This window comes from Pseudophryne corroboree, chromosome 9, assembly GCF_028390025.1.
Source record: "Pseudophryne corroboree isolate aPseCor3 chromosome 9, aPseCor3.hap2, whole genome shotgun sequence".
Lineage (NCBI taxonomy): Eukaryota > Metazoa > Chordata > Amphibia > Anura > Myobatrachidae > Pseudophryne > Pseudophryne corroboree.
Genome location: NC_086452.1, coordinates 100,535,714 through 100,558,887, shown reverse-complemented (window position 1 = coordinate 100,558,887; position 23,174 = coordinate 100,535,714). Strand labels below are relative to the sequence as shown.

At 44.2% G+C, this 23,174-nt stretch overlaps 1 protein-coding gene across 2 annotated transcripts in view; it reads left to right on the top strand.

Moving 5' to 3' along the window:
- Positions 1-5,693: 5,693 nt before the first annotated feature.
- TNR (tenascin R) overlaps positions 5,694-23,174 on the top strand; it is a 765,126-nt gene continuing 747,645 nt past the window's right edge. For both annotated transcript variants that reach the window (XM_063939699.1, XM_063939698.1), the window contains exon 1: positions 5,694-5,986. The gene's annotated coding sequence lies outside the window, so the exon portion shown is untranslated. The remainder of the gene's footprint in view (positions 5,987-23,174) is intronic.

Sequence of the window (23,174 nt, the reverse complement as noted above, 5' to 3'; positions counted from 1 at the left end):
TGCTCAAAAAAATAAAGGGAACACTAAAATAACACATCCTAGATCTGAATTAATGAAATATTCTTATTAAATACTTTGTTCTTTACATAGTTGAATGTGCTGACAAGAAAATCACACAAAAATTATCAATGGAAATCAAATTTATTAACCCATAGAGGTCTGGATTTGGAGTCACACTCAAAATTAAAGTGGAAAAACACACCACAGGCTGATCCAACTTTGATGTAAAGTCAAAATGAGGCTCAGTAGTGTGTGTGGCCTCCACGTGCCTGTATGACCTCCCTACAACGCCTGAGCATGCTCCTGATGAGGTAGCGGATGGTCTCCTGAGGGATCTCCTCCCAGACCTGGACTAAAGCATCCGCCAACTCCTGGACAGTCTGTGGTGCAACGTGGCGTTGGTGGATGGAGCGAGACATGATGTCCCAGATGTACTCAATTGGATTCAGGTCTGGGGAATGGGCGGGCCAGTCCATAGCATCAATGTCTTCATCTTGCAGGAACTGCTGACACACTCCAGCCACATGAGGTCTAGCATTGTCTTGCATTAGGAGGAACCCAGGGCCAACCGCACCAGCATATGGTCTCACAAGGGGTCTGAGGATCTCATCTCGGTACCTAATGGCAGTCAGGCTACCTCTGGCGAGCACATGGAGGGCTGTGCGGCCCCCCAAAGAAATGCCACCCCACACCATTACTGACCCACTGCCAAACCGGTCATGCTGGAGGATGTTGCAGGTAGCAGAACGTTCTCCTTGGCGTCTCCAGATGTCTGTCACATGTGCTCAGTGAGAACCTGCTTTCATCTGTGAAGAGCACAGGGCACCAGTGGCGAATTTGCCAATCTTGGTGTTCTTTGGCAAATGCCAAACGTCCTGCACAGTGTTGGGCTGTAAGCACAACCCACACCTGTGGACGTCGGGCCCTCATACCACCCTCATGGAGTCTTTTTCTGATCGTTTGAGTAGACACATGCACATTTGTGGCTTGCTGGAGGTCATTTTGCAGGGCTCTGGCAGTGTTCCTCCTGTTCCTCCTTGCACAAAGGCGGAGGTAGCGGTCCTGCTGCTGGGTTGTTGCCCTCCTACGGCCTCCTCCGTGTCTCCTGATGTACTGGCCTGTCTCCTGGTAGCGCCTCCATGCTCTGGACACAACGCTGACAGCTCGCATTGATGTGCCATCCTGGATGAGCTGCACTACCTGAGCCACTTGTGTGGGTTGTAGACTCCGTCTCATGCTACCAATAGGGTGAAAGCACCGCCAGCTTTCAAAAGTGACCAAAACATCAGCCAGAAAGCATAGGAGCTGAGAAGTGGTCTGTGGTCACCACCTGCAGAACTACTCCTTTATTGGGGGTGTCTTGCTAATTGCCTATAATTCCCACCTGTTGTCTATTCCATTTGCACAACAGCATGTGAAATTGATTGTCAATCAGTGTTGCTTCCTAAGTGGACAGTTTGATTTCACAGACGTGTGAGTGACTTGGAGTTACATTGTGTTGTTTAAGTGTTCCCTTTATTTTTTTGAGCAGTGTATACATATATATTTATTATATATATGTATATATATATATATATCTATCCTACTTGCTGTTCCATCCATTCTTCGCACGGGAGTTTCTGATTTTCCCGGTTGTAAATATAAATAAGTGTTAAAATTTGGTACATTTATAGAGCTATAAATTTGAGACGTATTATGTGAGTAAATATTAATCCATGGTTCTTGGCGTTACCCGAGGAGCACCTGTAGCAGATACGGTAAAAAGTGACAGGACCATTTGTAGTTTATTAAATTCTACACACTGGAGGTGCAATCCAAATTTTGAACCGATTGTCCATCGTTCACGCAACACAAGCCACACATCGGGAATGACGTCATTATGTCAACCCCCTGTTCATCCCCTTAGGGGAGGTTTAATAAATTTCAATTACATAGTTTTCTTATTTCCCACCTGCAGAATATCTATGTCACATTTTAGCTTCCTAACATATCAGGAAGTAAGAGAATTAGTGAGTGAGTGAGTGAGTGAGTGAGTGAGTGAGTGAGTGAGTGAGTGAGTGAGTGAGTGAGTGAGTGTGGGCTTTCACATTAATATACATAAATAATAAAAGGCTAAAGCTGCTCCTCAACTCTGTTATGTGCCTCAGCGGACATTAGAGGCCCCCCTACAGACCAAATGAGTCCTTAAGCTGTCACAGCTGAAAGTGAAAGTAATAATGCATGGAGATGTTATAGCCTGCAGTGCTGCTAATTAATTTAAAATATTGATCTGGCTGCCTCACACTTGCTGCATATGGAGAGAGGGTGCCGGGGAGAGAGAGAGTGGGGGTAGGTTTTTGGTGTGGCAGTTACCATTTATAACAACCTATATAAAAGGCTAAGGCCCTCATTCCGAGTTTGATCGCTCGCTAGCTGCTTTTAGCAGCAGTGCAAACGCTAGGCCGCCGCCTTCTGGGAGTGTATCTTAGCTTAGCAGAAGTGCGACTGAAAGGTTAGCAGTTCTGCTATAAAATATTTTCATGCAGTTTCTGAGCAGCTCCTAACCTACTCCTACCTTGTGATCACTGCAGACAGTTTAGTTCCTGCTTTGACGTCACAAACACGCCCTGCGTTTGGCCAGCCACTCCCCCGTTTCCCCAGGCACACCTGCGTTATCTTCTGACACACCTGCGTTTTTTAGCACACTCCCGGAAAACGGTCAGTTACCTCCCAGAAACGCCCCTTTCCTGTCAATCACTCACCGATCAGCCGAGCAACTGAAAAGAGTCACTCGGCCTTGTGTAAAACTGCATAGTTTTATGTGAAAGTACTTCGCGCATGCGCACAGCGGCCCATACGCATGCGCAGAAAAGCCGATATTTTGCCTGATCGCTGCGCTGCGAACACGGCAGCTAGTGATCAACTCGGAATGACCCCCTAATGCTGCTCTTCACCTCTGTGGTGCCACCAGCGGCCACTGGATGTTGCCCAACAGAACTCCCTTCGACACACATCATAAACTGCCCCTATATACACTGCACCCCCATCCTCTTCCATATTCTGCACCCCTCACCATATACTGCACCTACATACACACTGCACCCACATACCATACTTTCCTACTTTTGAAAAAGCTTGTCATGGATATTGTGAAAGTAACACCTATCAGTGCGGGCATATACGTGTACATCTGACAGGCGTGTCATAAAAATGACTTACATTCAAATGTAAATGAGCCCCAAAGTTAGTAAGATCTACTTGTTGAAGAAAAGACATTGATATCAGGAATTGTTCGTGTATTGTGTTTTACAAGAGGTTCCACATACTGTAAGTGGCCACGAGAAACCTTATTTAAAATGCATGTAGCCACCGTGCCTTAAACCCAGTGTAGGCAAATGGCACTAATGACCCCATTTGAATGTATGCATCTCTGATTTCTCTTTTTCCCCAAGAATGTAACAGCTACATAATGGGGATAAGGAGCAATCAGGGAGTCAGGGAGATTGCTACTATTTCAGGGAGTCTCCTGCAGAATGCAGAAGGGTAGGCAACTATGCCCCATACCCCTCCATGTAGCGCCCCCTATATACAGGCCCCCCCCTCCATATACTGCTCCCGCCATATACCGCATACTCTGTACCCCCTCCTCCATATACTATACTGCAACCCCAGGTTACTTGTCATCCTGAGACTCACAACAAGTAGCAGCTGTAACCAGGAAACAGATGCAGAAACCACCAGACTGTTCTGCAGAGCTCAGAGCGGAGGCATCGGAGACACGTGTGGCCACTTACCGGTGGGGAAAGTATGTGAATCACTCCGGCAGGAAGGAGTGAGACCCTGTGTGGGGTGTGGTATGCAAGGTCGACAGTAACTAGGTCGACAACTATTGGTCGACAGTAACTAGGTCGACAGGGTCTGTAGATCGACAGGGTCTCTAGGTTGACATGGTGTTGGTCGACAGGTCAAAAGGTAGACATGAGGTTTTTTATTTTGTGTTTTTTTGTGTCATTTTCTCCGTACAGTGACCGGGAACCCCAGTTAGTGCACTGTGTCCCTTCGGGAAAGGTTGCTATTCCTAATCACAGTCTTGCATGGATCGTTAAGTATGAAAAAGGTTAAAAAAAATGAAAAAAATTGTGAAAACTCATGTCGACCTTTTGACTTGTTGACCTAGAACATGTCGACCTAGAGACCCTGTCGACCTAGAGACCCTGTCAACCTAGTTATTGTCAACCAATAGTGGTCGACCTACTTACTGTTGACCTAGTTACTGTCGACCTAGAGTCCGGGTTAAGCAGTGTGGTGACTGGGAGGAGGAGGGCCCGGAAGTTGGGCTGCAGATGATGCGTGTGAGGAGGAGGCAGATAACTGGCTCAGCTACTGGTAGCTACTGGCCTCTTCTGCCCCCAGACTGGCCGGGAGATGTGCAGGAACTGATGAACTTACACATAGTGCAGCATCATAACAGCCTGCCCATCACAGCCTTCTCCCAGCAGCAGGACTTCCAGAAACCCGGCAGTTTCTGTATGAGTGGCAAACCCCCAACCCCCATAATCCAGCCCTGGTGTCCAACATTTTAACAGGCTTTTAATGAATAAATATATACATATGTATCTGTAATTTTTTTTAAATAATAACTATATAATTTTTTTAAATAACATATATATATGTATATATATATATATATATATATATATATATATATGTGTATATATATATATATCCCAAATGGGACTGGCACTCTCCTGACTGGCGTTCTGGTACCCCGGTGCCCTCTGTAGTAATAGTAATGCAGATATCCAAAAAAGAACAGCGGCACTCGAGGATTTAGGTGAAGTAATCAATTTGTATTCAAGAAGATGATTACATAAAAGCCAAGCCAAGCTTTTATGTAATCATCTTCTTGAATACAAATTGATTACTTCACCTAAATCCTCGAGTGCCGCTGTTCTTTTTTGGATATCTGTGTATATATATATATATACATATATACACACACACACACACACACACACACACACACACACACACACACACACACACACACACACTGTAAGTGTGACCCTTGCCTACACTAATGTGAAGTGTCTCCTGCAGTATCTACCTGCTGAGTGCATTAGATTAGACAAGGAACTGCTGCTCAGCCTCCCTTGCATTGGGTATATAGGTCAGTGTAGGCATATAGAGATCGCTGCACTTTCAGGTGTGTTACATAACATAGGGGAAACAGGTGATCATCTATAAATGCATTAGCAGCAATAATGCAGCAGCCAGCGGTTCATGAATCTCAGCTATTGCTTTTCACCTGATCTATTCAGAGCCATACGTCCTGCACACCCTCCTCTTGCTGCACTGTGCCCAGGTGTAGGTGAGCATGCAGCACGTCTCAGCTGCTTTTAAGAATGATCATTTCTAGATTGTTACAACAGTAAAATAAATGCTTAGGGAATTAGGAGATGTTCAGTCCGAATATACTACTTGTGTTTTCTGCTCTACCATCAGAGCAGCTCATATTAATGCATATTAATGCACAGGCTTGAGATATGCAATTATTATTTACAGCAAAGGGTGGTAGAATACCATATGTTACAGGAGAAACACTGTCAATAGATTTCTTCTATGGGGGTCAATTATTTAATCTTGCCAGCTGCAACCACCTTTCGCTTTCCCACCCTTCTCTGTCCACTAGGGGGCCATGGTAGACTGAACACAACTGATGGGCTGAGAGGGAGAGGGAATATGACAGCGCTGGGTTTCTGCACTCTAATAAACCCCAGCAGGATCAGCTTCCAGTGCACAGTGTACTAAAGGCAGACTGAGCCGAGAAAGCCTGCAACAAATAACCAGTCACACTCTCAGGGATCTGGGCTGTCCCCAGCTGAGAGAGGGGAGCTGTGTGATCCTATTTCTGCCGGATTGTATAGAAGCTGCTGATCAAGACTACATTTCTCCACCCAAAATCTGAACCAGTGCTCTACCCATCCCAGACCAGCCTCCCAGCCGGGTGAGTTCCTACAGTACTTCATCTGCTTGCTGAGCTGATCCTGTTTCAGCACCTTGGACAGTGCGCAGCGATTGAGAGAAGGCTCTTGACCAATTCTCAGCATAAAACCATTTCGCTCCACGCTACAGGGTTAACTTAAACCAAAATGCAATCACAGCTGCAATTGTTCTATTAATATAGGCTGCTTTCAGTAAAAGTGTAATGCTTTTAGACTTAGAACGTACAGTATTAAGGATGAAGTGGATAATTGACGTTGCTGCAATGTTGTATATACTGTATGATATGTGTTCTCTTACCTGATTATATAACACCTATAGCTGCTAAAGAATATGCAATTGAATTTTAATTGTCCTTCTTGAAAGCACATTTCAAGTTGCTTGAAAATGCAAACGTTAACCACTGTAGCTCCTAATTAAATAGAAGTATATAATATACGGTAGGATACAGTTATTATTGTTTCCAATTAAAAAAAAAGTATCCATACATTATTTGTGGAAGTTTAGTAATTATGCACCAAGGTGGCTGTGTTTCTGCAACTCCAAACATTAATACAGTGAGACAACTCAGCACTTAAGTTCCTGTGAGCTAACAGTATATATGAGGATAGATAAAACAGAAAGCAGTGTAATATAGAGATAGCTTGCAGCAGCAGTTGAAATAGTGCTTAATATTGATCCAATTTTGCACAAAATACTATTCTGGTACAGTAAGAGAGGGATAAAGAACTGCACTTCACAGTCTGTCCATTTTCATATGATACTGAGTTTTAGTATCTTTATACAGTGGCTTAAAGCACCATTGACTTGCCACAGGGAATCACACACAGGTCCCTACCTTGCTACATGAACTAGCATAGAAAACTAAAATCACCATTCAGTTCAATCTTTGTAGGTTAAAAGGTGAAGCATAAACAACCATACTCTCTATGGACATATACCATGCAGGTCAGATACTAGACACTCCATTGTAAAGTTAGGACATGCTATCGCTAGGGACTTGTGCATTAACTAATGCAGTTATTTTATATACTACTCTAGTGATTATATTTTACAGTTACCTAGAGCTCTAACAGTCAGTTGGTCACTGGCTGCTATTTTGGTGTAATCAATGCAGTTATTTTGATCTGTTGTGTTTTTGGATTGTTGTATATACCTTTGCCTTAACAAAACTAATCATTATATATAATACATATATAATACAAAGTAAATGGTGTATTTAATGCTGTATATTGTCATTGACATAGGATTCATACTTAATTTCTACTAAATGACAGATGTGTCTGTATGCCTCTCATCAGGGCACATAGCCGTTTAGATAAATAATGGTATACATGGATATTGAACAAACCATCTTTCAATTCAGTTGATTTGTGTGGACTAATTGACATATCTAGACCTGGATCAGACTGGGTTTGTTATAAGATGACATATCTGATTTTCCTGTGGTTTTATATGAAATCATTACTAATAATAATAATAATAATAATAATAATAATAACCACCACCACAGATATTGGAGGAAATGGTTCAAGAATTTGTCAGAATATATAATATTGCCAGTAAGAACTGTTTCATGGTTGAAGAATTTTATTTGTTAGCACTTTTCTGGCCAAAGACTTTCAATAAAACAGTAGGAAGCAACACTAACCTCTTCTGGATAATTACATAACACAAGTTATAGCACTCACCAAGCTACTCGGGTTCTATTCAACTTCAAGTATCTTAAGCTCCATCGAGATTCTGTATACATATATTTGTGAATTTTACAATGGATCAACTTATAGTAGAGGTAGTTTAACTTTGTGCCTGAATCCGTCTACTTTGCATACATTATACAGTCATCCCAGTATGAACGGCCTTGTATTCCTTTCAGGGAATGAATATATGTGGAGCCCCGGGTACAGTCTCTAAATGTGTCCATGCTTGAAGTAACAGGACAGTGTTCCTATAAAAGTACTATATTGGGATGACAAACGTTATACTGTAGTTAAGCAGCTGGAGTATCCATGGGTGCCCAAGTCTATATATATTTAGTAGCAGAAGTTATAATGGCTTCAGTTAGTTACCTTATATTACCCATTTGAAACTAGAAACTATGAGTAGCTGAATTCCACATTGTTAATTCTTTGCATAATATCACACATCTAAGCTAGATATACAGTACCTGATGCTACTGGAAGAAATATCACTATAGTTTCAAGTCTATCCAAAATGTCACTATAGTAATTGCCACATGGGGATCAGAACAACTTTTCTTTAGGGATAATGAATATTTAATCATTGCTATCAGTTTTATGCTGGGTATAAATGAATAAACTAATCATTTGTAACACAGAATTAAGATGAAGAACAATCTTTTTGTCTAATGATGTATTAGCTCTGACACTGTTCATCAATACTGTAGGTTACTGAGTGACTCTTTGATAATATATGAATCCTATTTCCAATACATGTAGTGCACTCTAATATTGTGTAACTTTTTTCTGAATCTGACCCAAAACACTGGGACTTCACCAGAGATGCCTGATGAAGCTTCAGTAGCAAAACGCATCAAGATGGTTTGGTGCATCACATACTCCAGTAGTAGATGTACATTGAAAATGTCCTGTTCTTAAACAATTGTGCATTTGAAGCTTGCTGTCTTTTATTATAATCAAGTATTGTCATTTTGTTACACTACATTATTGTTATTATTAAGCTGGTATTAATTAGTTTATGTCTGTGATGGGTTTAGGTAAAAAAGAGGGCAAGCCACAGACTCTCAAATGATTTTTGTTCAGTCATCTATGAAACATCTTCAAGAATTAGGTTCAATTACAGTATTTACTGGGTATTCACAATTGGGTATTCACTCATCTACTAATGAGTGTATATAATATTATAAATATATATATATATATATATATATATATATGTACATATAGGTGTAGATGTATATATTATATATAATAGGTACATTAATTATTTATTTTTTATTTATTAACAGTTTCTTATATAGCGCAGCAAATTCCGTTGCGCTTTACAATTGGAAATAACAATGATATTACAAAACTGGGTAATAACAAAGAGTCATAGAGGTAGGAAGGCCCTGCTCGCAAGCTATATATATATATATATATATAGTTACATAGTTAGTGAGGTTGAAAAGAGGCAAAATGCCCATCGGGTTCAACCTGTAATTTGTGTTAAGATGTTCATATTATAATGCACCTGCTGAAGTAATGGTTTATTACCAATTGACAACTATGATTGTTACCACTCCCAGATATGAATGTCACCATGTTAAAAGGTAAAAATTTGTCTAGTCCGTTCTTAAATGCATTTACAGAGTCTGCCATTATTACCTTCTCTGGCAGGGAGTTCCAAATCTTTATTGCCCTTACCGTGAAGAACCCTTTCCTACGTTGTGTGTGTGTGTGTGTGTGTGTGTGTGTATATATATATATATATATATATATATACACAGTAAAAACATACCAAAGAGCATACAGATGGGTCCATGTTTATCTTGACCTTTAATAGGATTAATTAAAGCTGGTCAGTCAGACTTAATCCCCTGCTGTAATGACTTAATCCCCTCATGTATTGTATTGCAGCTGAGAACAATAGATGAAGGGTTTATGTTAATAAACCATGTTGTGCCTAGGCGCAGCAAACTAGCCAAGATAACCGTGGACCCATCTGTATATGTAAAACTGTATATATGCATATAAGGGTCTATTTATGAAGCTGTGATAACAAGTAGAGTATATCTGGTTTTGCATGGTAAAGGTATGATCATTGTTTCTTCTTATTCAACCACAGGGACATCACAGTGGAATCAGTAATTTCTCCTGTGGTCCCTGTATGTTTGCAGTTTACTGCTCAATTGTCTGCTCAATTTGTTAAGTGCTACATTTGCCTTGTGGGGCCCAAGCACAACCTTGCAGCGAGGGACCAGCAATGCTGGGGGGGGGGAGGGGGACGACGACGACGACTTTGCATTATCCCTTCCAGGTTAAATGTATAAGCATGCGTATTTTCCTGGAGCTCTTCACTGGCAGTATTAGGTATGATAACTCTGGCAATAACTGCAGTAAGTATCGCTGTGATATGCAGCAATCACATCAACAAGCTCCTTACCAATGTCCCCAAAGACCTCTTTCTGGATGGTGAAATTTAGACATTTCTAATGCACTAAAAAGCGTAACTCTTCTGCACTAGGTAACGCCATGCTCAGATTGACAATAAAGTCAGAGACTACTGATGAATACCGTACTGAATATGTTCGATACAAGGCACAAGTACTGTCGGCTGATTCCCTTATTAAAAAATATAGCCATCAGTGTGGCAAGCGCTTGGATTGCTTAAGAGAAAAATGGATCTGACTTAAATGAGCAGCAAGATTCCAAGCATTGTTATTGATTACCTGAGACTGAACCGCAAATTTTGATCATATATTTAATAATTGTTTGAAAAGAGCTAGTGAGGCAAAAATGTATCACCTCTCTCTCTCTCTCTCTCTCTCTCTCTCTTTCTCTCTCTCTCTCTCTCTCTATATATATATATATATATATATAGAGAGAGAGAGAGCAGAGAGAGAGAGAGAGAGAGAGAGACTCATGAAAACATGGGAAGCAGGGTTCTGTGAAAATAAATAAGGAGAATATGGCACTGTGTAAAGTGTAACCTAATTTTTGGAATTACAATTCTAAACTGAATTGATATTAAGGCCCCTTGTTAATAAAGCTATACTCACACAAAATGTAAAAATCGCCACTGGGCGGAAAACAAAAAGGGACAAAAAATTGTGAGTAGGTAAGTATGATTTTCCCGCTGTTTTCACATTGCACGGTGCCATAGTCTCACTATGGGTGACTATTTGCACAAAAATGTTTTTCAAAGGAATCCCACATCCCAGGTCCTAATTAGTCTCCCTACTAATTTTGTGGTTATTAGATTGCTCTACAGACTGCTCTTAATAGGGGACGTTTAATTATGGTCACCCTCAGTGGTGCATTTATAATGGGGTCCAGGGGGCCCACACCACACACCCTGCACCCATTATTTGTAATACCCTCAGGAGTCCCGCAGCGAAACAGCAGCACTGCAGACATCACTGGGAAAATGGCGCGGCACCATTTTCCCGGTGTTTCGCGCATGTGCAATAGGAAAACCACTGGGAAAATGGCTACCGCACCATTTTCCAGGAGATCTGCGCATGTGCTTTAGACTCTGGAACAGCGCTAGGGTACCCTAGGGACCCTAGTGCCCAGAGTCACAGCGCTGCTGTTGGCTAGAGAAGAGGGGGTCCTGACGGAGCCTGTACACTACACGGGTCTCCTCCTCTCTAGATACGCCCCTGGTCACCCTGTAATATGTGTGTGTGTTAAAGGGCTGCAAACCTCAGTAGATACTCCAATGTTAATGTCTATAATGTGCACCTGATTAAGGGGCATATGGGCCTGGGGCTGCAAATCATAAAGGGACTATTGTTAGAGGAGATGTGACCATTGCTGAGTTACCCTCTAACCTTAACCCTCTGGTCCCGTAAACCCGAAACCTAATCTCCCCCTTTACTGCCTGAACCTAACCACCCCCCGGAGGAGCCTAAACCTACCACCCCGCTGCCTAAACCTAACCCTTCCTCCCCCACATCCTGACCCTAACCTCCGCCAGGGGTGCCCAACCTTAACCCTTCCTCCCCCACATCCTGACCCTAACCTCCGCCAGGGGTGCCCAACCCTAACCCTTCCTCCCCCACATCCTGACCCTAACCTCCGCCAGGGGTGCCCAACCCTAACCCTTCCTCCCCGCAGCCTAACACCATACCCCCCCACCTAACCCCCTGGGTGGTGCCTAAATCTAACCGCCCTCCCCTTCCCATCCCTAAATTTAACCCGCTGGCTGGTGTAATGGTCGGGAAGCCGTCTGTCGGGATCCGGCATCGATCTCCTGCCCCTTTTAAAGCTCTGGCATTTGGATTCCAACGGGTCTCGGGATTCTGGCATTGGTATTCCGGCTGCGGGGAACCCGACAGCCATCATATCATCGCATCCCGAACTCCCATCAATCCTTTAGAAAAGCTGTGAAAATACAGTACACAGTCTTTCTTTTTCGAAGATTGCTACGGTATCCTTAGTTTTATGTATATGGATAAATGGGAAAGTTGATGATATTCTGGTTTCTCGGTCTGTAAGCTGCAGTTTACCAGTTTTCTAGATCTGACTCACCTATGATCCTTAGCCACTGGCTGTTTAAACATTCTGTAGTAATAATAAATCATTTATTTAGGAGAAATGATGGAGCATTGTCCAGAAATTACCCTCATACTGTGCCTTTCTTTTTTTTCTCCTACCTTTTGTCCACAGTTCATTAATTTTAGAGTAGATTAAGAGCGTAAAATAATATAGTTACAAGCTCCCTTTTCTTGCCTTTGCAGATTTATTTTTGTGTTAACTACGGGCTCTTAAATGTGGAATAAATATTATGCTGTGAACTGGAACGCTAAGAACCATGTCCCTGGTAGATTTGGCGTTTATCTGCATCTTTTCTTTGATCGGATGTGAGTCGGAAGAGGGAATGTCCCAGTGCTGAGAAATGTGGGTTATTCTTTCTTGCCTTCAAAAGCAATAAACAAAAATAGATTTGTGTGTGTGTGATTGTTCAGTATAATAACAGATGTACCGCAAATTTCTGCAAATCTCTGGCAGGGAAAATGTTGTTTTAGATAGACTCTGCCAAGCTCGCTAGCTAGATTCATATAGCACGTAGGAAGCCTGAAATTGTTCCCCGTAATGGGGTGATGCTCTGTGGATCAGTCATGTTACAAAGGTATTTATAAAACAATTTTGCCTGCAAATAGGGTAATGGAGCAGTGACAATACAACCATGTTTGATGAATATTTCTCTTCCTGAACATAATTGATTAATTGCACAGAGGTCTAAGGCACATGAGGTCAATGGCTGGTGGACAGCCTATTCACTTCTGGGGTTACTTCTGGGGTTCACTTCAGTGTTAAATCAATATTGCAAATACAAATTCCTACAACTTTCACTTAGGAGCTTTAATAGATAGAAATAAAGCCAAGAGGACCCATCAAAAAAGGCACTTGTACTATGAAAACTCTGGGTGGTGGCTTAAATCAAGTTGCTAGCCCTCTACATAAAAATTTTTTGTAGTTGACCATTGACCCCTAACGTTGATGCAGAGTTGAACAATGCTTACCTACTCTTCCAGAACAGCTTAGAGGCGCCCTAAAATTGGGTGGGGATCCCTGCCGCCTGGAAGACTGGGCAAGTCTCCCAGAGCCATCTGCCACCCACCCACAGTATCCTACTTACCAAGCGAAAGTGGGCCATCTGGGTGGATGATGATGCGTTTCCCGGTGAACTGCTTGATCATCACCCTGGTAATTGCGGCATTGTGTAGCAGGGGGCAGGACCAGTGGCGGAACTAGCGAGCGTTGGGCCCAGGTGCGACAAAATGCTTTGGGCCTCCCATCCCATCCAAGTCCACCCCCTCACCCCTGGAGAGGATCTGGTGAGGGAGACCTGCTCAGGCCAAGAGAAATGGATACCTAGCAACAGTGCCGTAACTAGACATTTTAGCACTGTGTGCAAGAAACGGCATCGGAGCCCCACCCCTGCATGCAAAACAGGGGCAGTGCGCGCCGTAGACGCGCGCAAAAATACATAGTGGCGTGGCTTCATGGGGAAGGGGTGTGGCCACAAAATAATACTAATTCATAAAACGGTGCACAGTAGTCTCCATTATTCAAATTACGCTGCACAGTAGCACCACTACACCAGGTAGAGACCCTTTTACACCTTACGGCGGACAGATTCCTCTTTTTACACATTACAGCAGACAGCATCCCCTTTTTACACATTACGGCAGACAGCGTCCCCCTTTTTACACATAACGGCAGACAGCGTGCCCTTTTTACACATAGCGGCAGACAGCGTGCACTTTTTACACATAATGGCAGACAGCGTCCTCTTTTTACACATAACGGCAGACAGCGTGCCCTTGTTACACATAGCGGCAGACAGCGTACACTTTTTACACATAACGGCAGACAGCGTGCCCTTGTTAAACATAGCGGCAGACAGCGTACACTTTTTACACATCACGGCAGACAGATTCCCCCTTTTTACACATTACGTCAGGCAGATTCCCCCTTTTTACACATTGCATCAGGCAGATTCCCCCTTTTTACACATTGCGGCAGGCAGATTCCCCCTTTTTACACATTGCGTCAGGCAGATTCCCCCTTTTTTACACATTGCGGCAGGCAGATTCCCCCTTTTTACACATTGCGGCAGGCAGATTCCCCCTTTTTACACATAGCGGCAGACAGCGTGCACTTTTTACACATAATGGCAGACAGCGTCCCCTTTTTACACATAACGGCAGACAGCGTGCCCTTGTTACACATAGCGGCAGACAGCGTACACTTTTTACACATAACGGCAGACAGCGTGCCCTTGTTAAACATAGCGGCAGACAGCGTACACTTTTTACACATCACGGCAGACAGATTCCCCCTTTTTACACATCACGTCCGGCAGATTCCCCCTTTTTACACATTGCATCAGGCAGATTCCCCCTTTTTACACATTGCGGCAGGCAGATTCCCCCTTTTTACACATTGCGTCAGGCAGATTCCCCCTTTTTTACACATTGCGGCAGGCAGATTCCCCCTTTTTACACATTGCGGCAGGCAGATTCCCCCTTTTTACACATTCCGGCAGACAGTCCCCCTTTTTGCAGAAAGAAAGAAAGAAAGAAAGAAAGAAAGAAAGAAAGAAAGAAAGAAAGAAAGAAAGAAAGAAAGAAAGAATTATACTTACCCTCTCCGCTGGCTCAGGCTCCTCGGTGCAGCTTCTGATCACGATTCCCGGGCAGGAGAGAAGGAGGAGGAGGGAGGTGGAGGAGGGAGCCGCAGCAGCGCTGTGTTATTGGTGGAGGCGCTGTTGCTGCTGTCCCTCTGCTTCACTATAGGCTGTTCTCGGAAGACAGCTTATAGTGAAGCAGAGGGACAGCAGCAGCAGCGCCTCAACCAGTAGCAAAGCGTTGCTGCGGCTCCCTCCTCCACCTCCCTCCTCCTCCTCCTCCCCCTTACCGCTGCGCTCCTCTCCTCTCTGTCCGGGCGGCTGTGTGCTGCGGGCAGCGGTTGTCCACAGCACACAGCAGCATGTAATGAGTCAGTTTGACTCATTACATGCTTTGGGCCTCTGGACAGTGGCGGGCCCCAGTGCAACGCACTGGTTGCACTGGCGGTAGTTCCGCCTCCGGGCAGGACCATGATGATGTATTCATGGTATCACACCCAGCGGCCCGATCATTTTCCCATGACACGTCCGCCCCCCCCCCCCCCCCCTGCTGAGCATGGGGCAGATAGAAAGTCAGCAACTATGAATTGAACTGTTTGAAGAGTGTGTCCTATGTGTTTTCCTACTGTGCAAGCTCTGGATCTGCATGAGCTATGAAGAGTATTTTGATTGGATCTATAGCCATGACCAAAGACGTGGAACTGGGTTGTAAGTGGGTGTTCTCACATAGGCAGTTTAGGCACAGTTTAGATAGGGCACATTCCCATGACTCTTTCAATTAATTCATCACAGAGTGGCTGCTGGTTTTCCTAGCGTTTGAGGTATTAAATATTAAATAAACATCATATGGTTGCAGCTACACAGACACTCTTCAGTTCCGATGGGCATACGTATCCATATCATTGCAGTACTGGGGCCCATGCATTAATTTTGCCATCTGTGTTACAGAGTGTGTTGTGTATGCGCCTGTGCAACTGGTTGTGGTAACCCTACTCTTATAAAACCTCATTCACTTATTTTGTGCTCTTTATAAAATAACTGCCAGGCACATCTTTTTGCCCCCTGTACTATGTTTTTGATTACACACTGGTCCAGGACCCCACTGACTCCAGTGTTACCAAAACACACCAGTACATGTCCATCAGAGGCAGCAACATGCATTGTGTGGTCAGTCCAAATTCTAGATTGTCCACTGCTGCTACTACAGACCCAGAATGGTGCTATAAATCCCTGTACATGGTTGGCTTTGCTCCTACATAGTAGAGATGAGCGGGTTCGGTTCCTCGGAATCCGAACCCCCCCGAACTTCAGCCTTTTTACACGGGTCCGAGGCAGACTCGGATCTTCCCGCCTTGCTCGGTTAACCCGAGCGCGCCCGAACGTCATCATCCCGCTGTCGGATTCTCGCGAGGCTCGTATTCTATCGCGAGACTCGGATTCTATATAAGGAGCCGCGCGTCGCCGCCATTTTCACACGTGCATTGAGATTGATAGGGAGAGGACGTGGCTGGCGTCCTCTCCGTTAGAATAGATAGAGACACTTGAGTTGATTACTTAGTAATTTTGGGGAGCATTAGGAGTACTCAGAGTGCAGAGTTTTGCTGATAGTTACTAGTGACCACCACCAGTTTTATTTATTATTTAATATAATCCGTTCTCTGCCTGAAAAAAAACGATACACAGTCACATACCATATCTGTGCTCAGCCTCAGTGTGCTGCATGATAATATCATCTATGTATATCTGACTGTGCTGAGTGCTCACTGCTCACACAGTTGAATTGTGGGGGAGACTGGGGTGCAGTTATAGCAGGAGTACAGTGCACACTTTTGCTGCCAGTGTGACTGACCAGTGACCACCAGTATATTGTCTGCCTGAAAAAGTTAAACACTCCTGTGGTGTTTTTTTTTTTATTCTATAAACGCATTCTGCTGACAGTGTCCAGCAGGTCCGTCATTCATTATATTATATAAATATTTACCTGCAGTAGTGTTATATTTTTTTTGTTCATCTCTATCATCTTTATCATCTCTATATTAGCAGACGCAGTACGGTAGTCCACGGCTGTGGCTACCTCTGTGTCGTCAGTGCTCGTCCATAATTGTATACCTACCTGTGGTGGGGTTTATTTTTCTATCTTCTTCATACTAGTAGTTTAGGAGTCTGCTGACAGTGTCCAGCAGGTCCGTCATTATATTATATATACCTGCAGTAGTGATATATATATATATTTTATATCATTATCATCTCTATACTAGCAGACGCAGTACGGTAGTCCACGTCTGTAGCTACCTCTGTGTCGTCAGTGCTCATCCATAATTGTATACCTACCTGTGGTGGGGTTTTTTTTTTCTATCTTCTTCAACCACCACCAGTTTTATTTATTATTTAATATAATCCGTTCTCTGCCTGAAAAAAAACAATACACAGTCACATACCATATCTGTGCTCAGCCTCAGTGTGCTGCATGATAATATCATCTATGTATATCTGACTGTGCTGAGTGCTCACTGCTCACACAGCTGAATTGTGGGGGAGACTGGGGTGCAGTTATAGCAGGAGTACAGTGCACACTTTTGCTGCCAGTGTGACTGACCAGTGACCACCAGTATATTGTCTGCCTGAAAAAGTTAAACACTCCTGTGGTGTTTTTTTTTTAATTCTATAAACGCATTCTGCTGACAGTGTCCAGCAGGTCTGTCATTCATTATATTATATAAACATTTACCTGCAGTAGTGTTATATTTTTTTTGTTCATCTCTATCATCTTTATCATCTCTATATTAGCAGTTGCAGTACGGTAGTCCACGGCTGTAGCTACCTCTGTGTCGTCAGTGCTCGTCCATAATTGTATACCTACCTGTGGTGGGGTTTTTTTTTTCTATCTTCTTCATACTAGTAGTTTAGGAGTCTGCTGACAGTGTCCAGCAGGTCCGTCATTATATTATATATACCTGCAGTAGTGATATATATATATTTTTTATATCATTATCATCTCTATACTAACAGACGCAGTACGGTAGTCCACGGCTGTAGCTACCTCTGTGTCGTCAGTGCTCGTCCATAATTGTATACCTACCTGTGGTGGGTTTTTTTTTTCTATCTTCTTCATACTAGTAGTTTAGGAGTCTGCTGACAGTGTCCAGCAGGTCCGTCATTATATTATATATACCTGCAGTAGTGATATATATATTTTTTATATCATTATCATCTCTATACTAGCAGACGCAGTACGGTAGTCCACGGCTGTAGCTACCTCTGTGTCGTCAGTGCTCGTCCATAATTGTATACCTACCTGTGGTGGGGTTTATTTTTCTATCTTCTTCATACTAGTAGTTTAGGAGTCTGCTGACAGTGTCCAGCAGGTCCGTCATTATATTATATATACCTGCAGTAGTGATATATATATATATATATATATTATATCATTATCATCTCTATACTAGCAGACGCAGTACGGTAGTCCATGGCTGTAGCTACCTCTGTGTCGTCAGTCACTTGTCATCCATAAGTATACTAGTATCCATCCATCTCCATTGTTTACCTGAGGTGCCTTTTAGTTGTGCCTATTAAAAATGGAGGACAAAAATGTTGAGGTTCCAAAAATAGGGCAAGATCAAGATCTACTACCACCTCGTGCTGAAGCTGCTGCCACTAGTCATGGCCGAGACGATGAAATTCCATCAACGTCGTCTGCCAAGGCCGATGCCCAATGTCATAGTACAGAGCATGTAAAATCCAAAACACAAAAGTTCAGTAAAAAAAGGACTCAAAAATCTAAAATAAAATCGTCGGAGGAGAAGCGTAAACTTGCCAATATGCCATTTACCACACGGAGTGGCAAGGAACGGCTGAGGCCCTGGCCTATGTTCATGGCTAGTGGTTCAGCTTCACATGAGGATGGAAGCACTCAGCCTCTCGCTAGAAAAATGAAAAGACTTAAGCTGGCAAAAGCACAGCAAAGAACTGTGCGTTCTTCGAAATCACAAATCCACAAGGAGAGTCCAATTGTGTCGGTTGCGATGCCTGACCTTCCCAACACTGGACGTGAAGAGCATGCGCCTTCCACCATTTGCACGCCCCCTGCAAGTGCTGGAAGGAGCACCCGCAGTCCAGTTTCTGATAGTCAGATTGAAGATGTCAGTGTTGAAGTACACCAGGATGAGGAGGATATGGGTGTTGCTGGCGCTGGGGAGGAAATTGACAAGGAGGATTCTGATGGTGAGGTGGTTTGTTTAAGTCAGGCACCCGGGGAGACACCTGTTGTCCGTGTGAGGAATATGGCCATTGACATGCCTGGTGAAAATACCAAAAAAATCAGCTCTTCAGTGTAGAAGTATTTCAACAGAAATGCGGACAACAGGTGTCAAGCCGTGTGTTGCCTTTGTCAAGCTGTAATAAGTAGGGGTAAGGACGTTAACCACCTCGGAACATCCTCCCTTATACGTCACCTGCAGCGCATTCATCATAAGTCAGTGACAAGTTCAAAAACTTTGGGCGACAGCGGAAGCAGTCCACTGACCAGTAAATCCCTTCCTCTTGTAACCAAGCTCACGCAAACCACCCCACCAACTCCCTCAGTGTCAATTTCCTCCTTCCCCAGGAATGCCAATAGTCCTGCAGGCCATGTCACTGGCAATTCTGACGAGTCCTCTCCTGCCTGGGATTCCTCCGATGCATCCTTGCGTGTAACGCCTGCTGCTGCTGGCGCTGCTGTTGTTGCTGCTGGGAGTCGATGGTCATCCCAGAGGGGAAGTCGTAAGACGACTTTTACTACTTCCACCAAGCAATTGACTGTCCAACAGTCCTTTGCGAGGAAGATGAAATATCACAGCAGTCATCCTGCTGCAAAGCGGATAACTGAGGCCTTGGCATCCTGGGCGGTGAGAAACGTGGTTCCGGTATCCATCATTACTGCAGAGCCAACTATAGACTTGTTTGAGGTACTGTGTCCCCGGTACCAAATACCATCTAGGTTCCATTTCTCTAGGCAGGCGATACCGAAAATGTACACAGACCTCAGAAAAAGACTCACCAGTGTCCTAAAAAATGCAGTTGTACCCAATGTCCACTTAACCATGGACATGTGGACAAGTGGAGCAGGGCAGACTCAGGACTATATGACTGTGACAGCCCACTGGGTAGATGTATTGACTCCCGTCGCAAGAACAGCAGCGGCAGCACCAGTAGCAGCATCTCGCAAACGCCAACTCTTTCCTAGGCAGGCTACGCTTTGTATCACCGCTTTCCAGAATACGCACACAGCTGAAAACCTCTTACGGCAACTGAGGAAGATCATCGCAGAATGGCTTACCCCAATTGGACTCTCCTGTGGATTTGTGGCATCGGACAACGCCAGCAATATTGTGTGTGCATTAAATCTGGGCAAATTCCAGCACGTCCCATGTTTTGCACATACCTTGAATTTGGTGGTGCAGAATTTTTTAAAAAACGACAGGGGCGTGCAAGAGATGCTGTCGGTGGCCAGAAGAGTTGCGGGACACTTTCGGCGTACAGGCACCACGTACAGAAGACTGGAGCAACACCAAAAACGCCTGAACCTGCCCTGCCATCATCTGAAGCAAGAAGTGGTAACGAGGTGGAATTCAACCCTCTATATGCTTCAGAGGTTGGAGGAGCAGCAAAAGGCCATTCAAGCCTATACAACTGACCACGATATAGGAGGTGGAATGCACCTGTCTCAAGCGCAGTGGAGAATGATTTCAACGTTGTGCAAGGTTCTGCAACCTTTTGAACTTGCCACACGTGAAGTCAGTTCAGACACTGCCAGCCTGAGTCAGGTCATTCCCCTCATCAGGCTTTTGCAGAAGAAGCTGGAGACATTGAAGGAGGAGCTAACACTGAGCGATTCCGCTAGGCATGTGGGACGTGTGGATGGAGCCCTTAATTCGCTTAACAAGGATTCACGGGTGGTCAATCAGTTGAAATCAGAGCACTACATTTTGGCCACCGTGCTCGATCCTAGATTTAAAACCTACCTTGGATCTCTCTTTCCGGCAGACACAAGTCTGCAGGGGTTCAAAGAACTGCTGGTGAGCAAATTGTCAAGTCAAGCGGAACGCGACCTGTCAACATCTCCTCCTTCACATTCTCCCGCAACTGGGGGTGCGAGGAAAAGGCTCAGAATTCCGAGCCCACCCGCTGGCGGTTATGCAGGACAGTCTGGAGCGACTGCTGATGCTGACATCTGGTCCGGACTGAAGGACCTGCCAACGATTACGGACATGTCGTCTACTGGCACTGCATATGATTCTCTCTCCATTGAAAGAATGGTGGAGGATTATATGAGTGACCGCATCCAAGTAGGCACGTCAGACAGTCCGTACGTATACTAGCAGGAAAAAGAGGCAATTTAAAGGCCCTTGCACAAACTGGCTTTATTCTACCTAAGTTGCCCTCCCACAAGTGTGTACTCCGAAAGAGTGTTTTGTGCCGCCGCTCACCTTGTCAGCAATCGGCGTACGAGGTTACTTCCAGAAAATGTGGAGAAGATGATGTTCATTAAAATGAATTATAATCAATTCCTCCATGGAGACATTCACCAGCAGCAATTGCCTCCACAAAGTACACAGGGAGCTGTGATGGTGGATTCCAGTGGGGACGAATTGATAATCTGTGAGGAGGGGGATGTACACGGTGATGAATCGGAGGATGATGATGAGGTGGACATCTTGCCTCTGTAGAGCCAGTTTGTGCAAGGAGAGATTAATTGCTTCTTTTTTGGTGGGGGTCCAAACCAACCAGTCATTTCAGTCACAGTCGTGTGGCAGACCCTGTCACTGAAATGATGGGTTGGTTAAAGTGTGCATGTCCTGTTTATACAACATAAGGGTGGGTGGGAGGGCCCAAGGACAATTCCATCTTGCACCTCTTTTTTCTTTCATTTTTCTTTGCGTCATGTGCTGTTTGGGGAGTGTTTTTTGGAAGGGCCATCCTGCGTGACACTGCAGTGCCACTCCTAGATGGGCCAGGTGTTTGTGTCGGCCACTTGGGTCGCTGAGCTTAGTCATCCAGCGACCTCGGTGCAAATTTTAGGACTAAAAATAATATTGTGAGGTGTGAGGTGTTCAGAATAGACTGAAAATGAGTGGAAATTATGGTTATTGAGGTTAATAATACTTTGGGATCAAAATGACCCCCAAATTCTATGATTTAAGCTGTTTTTTAGGGTTTTTTGAAAAAAAACACCCGAATCCAAAACAGACCCGAATCCGACAAAAAAAATTCGGTGAGGTTTTGCCAAAACGCGTTCGAACCCAAAACACGGCCACGGAACCGAACCCAAAACCAAAACACAAAACCCGAAAAATTTCCGGTGCACATCTCTACTACATAGATAGAAGCTAAGATAACTGGTGGTGTTAAGATTTTCAGTCCCTCTGATTTGCATTAAATTACACCGTGCATGACCAACCTGTTGGTGGATCAGAGAGTGTAAGTGATCAGATCTGTGATTAACACCGTGTCTAGATCAAATAATTCACAGTCCCATAAGTAATGCAAACTAATCATATACACAGGCAAATTCAACATGCATGGCGATTATGGACCCCTACTGAAAACAGTTGTACTGCATCAATGGATCACGTAATACCATGGTGCTGGCAAGCGTGTGCAGACAATACATGTTGGTAAAAGGCCAAAATAAATATGTTTAGCTGGATTGAGGAAAGCAAAACAGAAGACTTAAAGAGGGATCAATAGTCCTTGTAACTGTTAGATTTTATGATGTGTATCACCGGTCTATGGGGCCGATTCAGACCTGATCTCTAGGCTGCGTTTTCTTACAGCCTGCGATCAGATCTGAACTGCGCATGCGTATGCACCGCAATGCACAGGCACAACGGACCACAGCAACGGTGATCACCGGCCAGCGACGGGATGGTCAAAATTTCTGAACGCACTGGCGATTGACAGGAAGAGGGCGTTTGTGGCTGGCAACTGACCGTTTTCTGGGAGTGTTTGTAAAAACACAGGCGTGTCCAAGCGTTTGCAGGGAGGGTTCCTGACATCAATTCCGGTCCCGGACAGGCTGAAGTGATAGCAGCGGCTGAGTAAGTCCTGAGCTGCGCAGAGACTGCACAAAATCGGTTTGTGCAGCTCTGCTACACATGTGTTCGCACACTAGCACAGCTAAAATACACACCCCTGTAGGCGGCGACAATCCGATCGAAGGGCAGCAAAAATTGCTGCCCAGCAATCAGGTCTGAATTGCCCCCTGTGTTCCCTAATAATGGCAACTGCTACAAACGTGATGAACACAATCGGCCGAATGAGCCCTTCATGTGATCTATGACATTTCCATGAGCCATAGGATAGGATAACCATTAGAGTTAAGGCTGCTGTTAGGG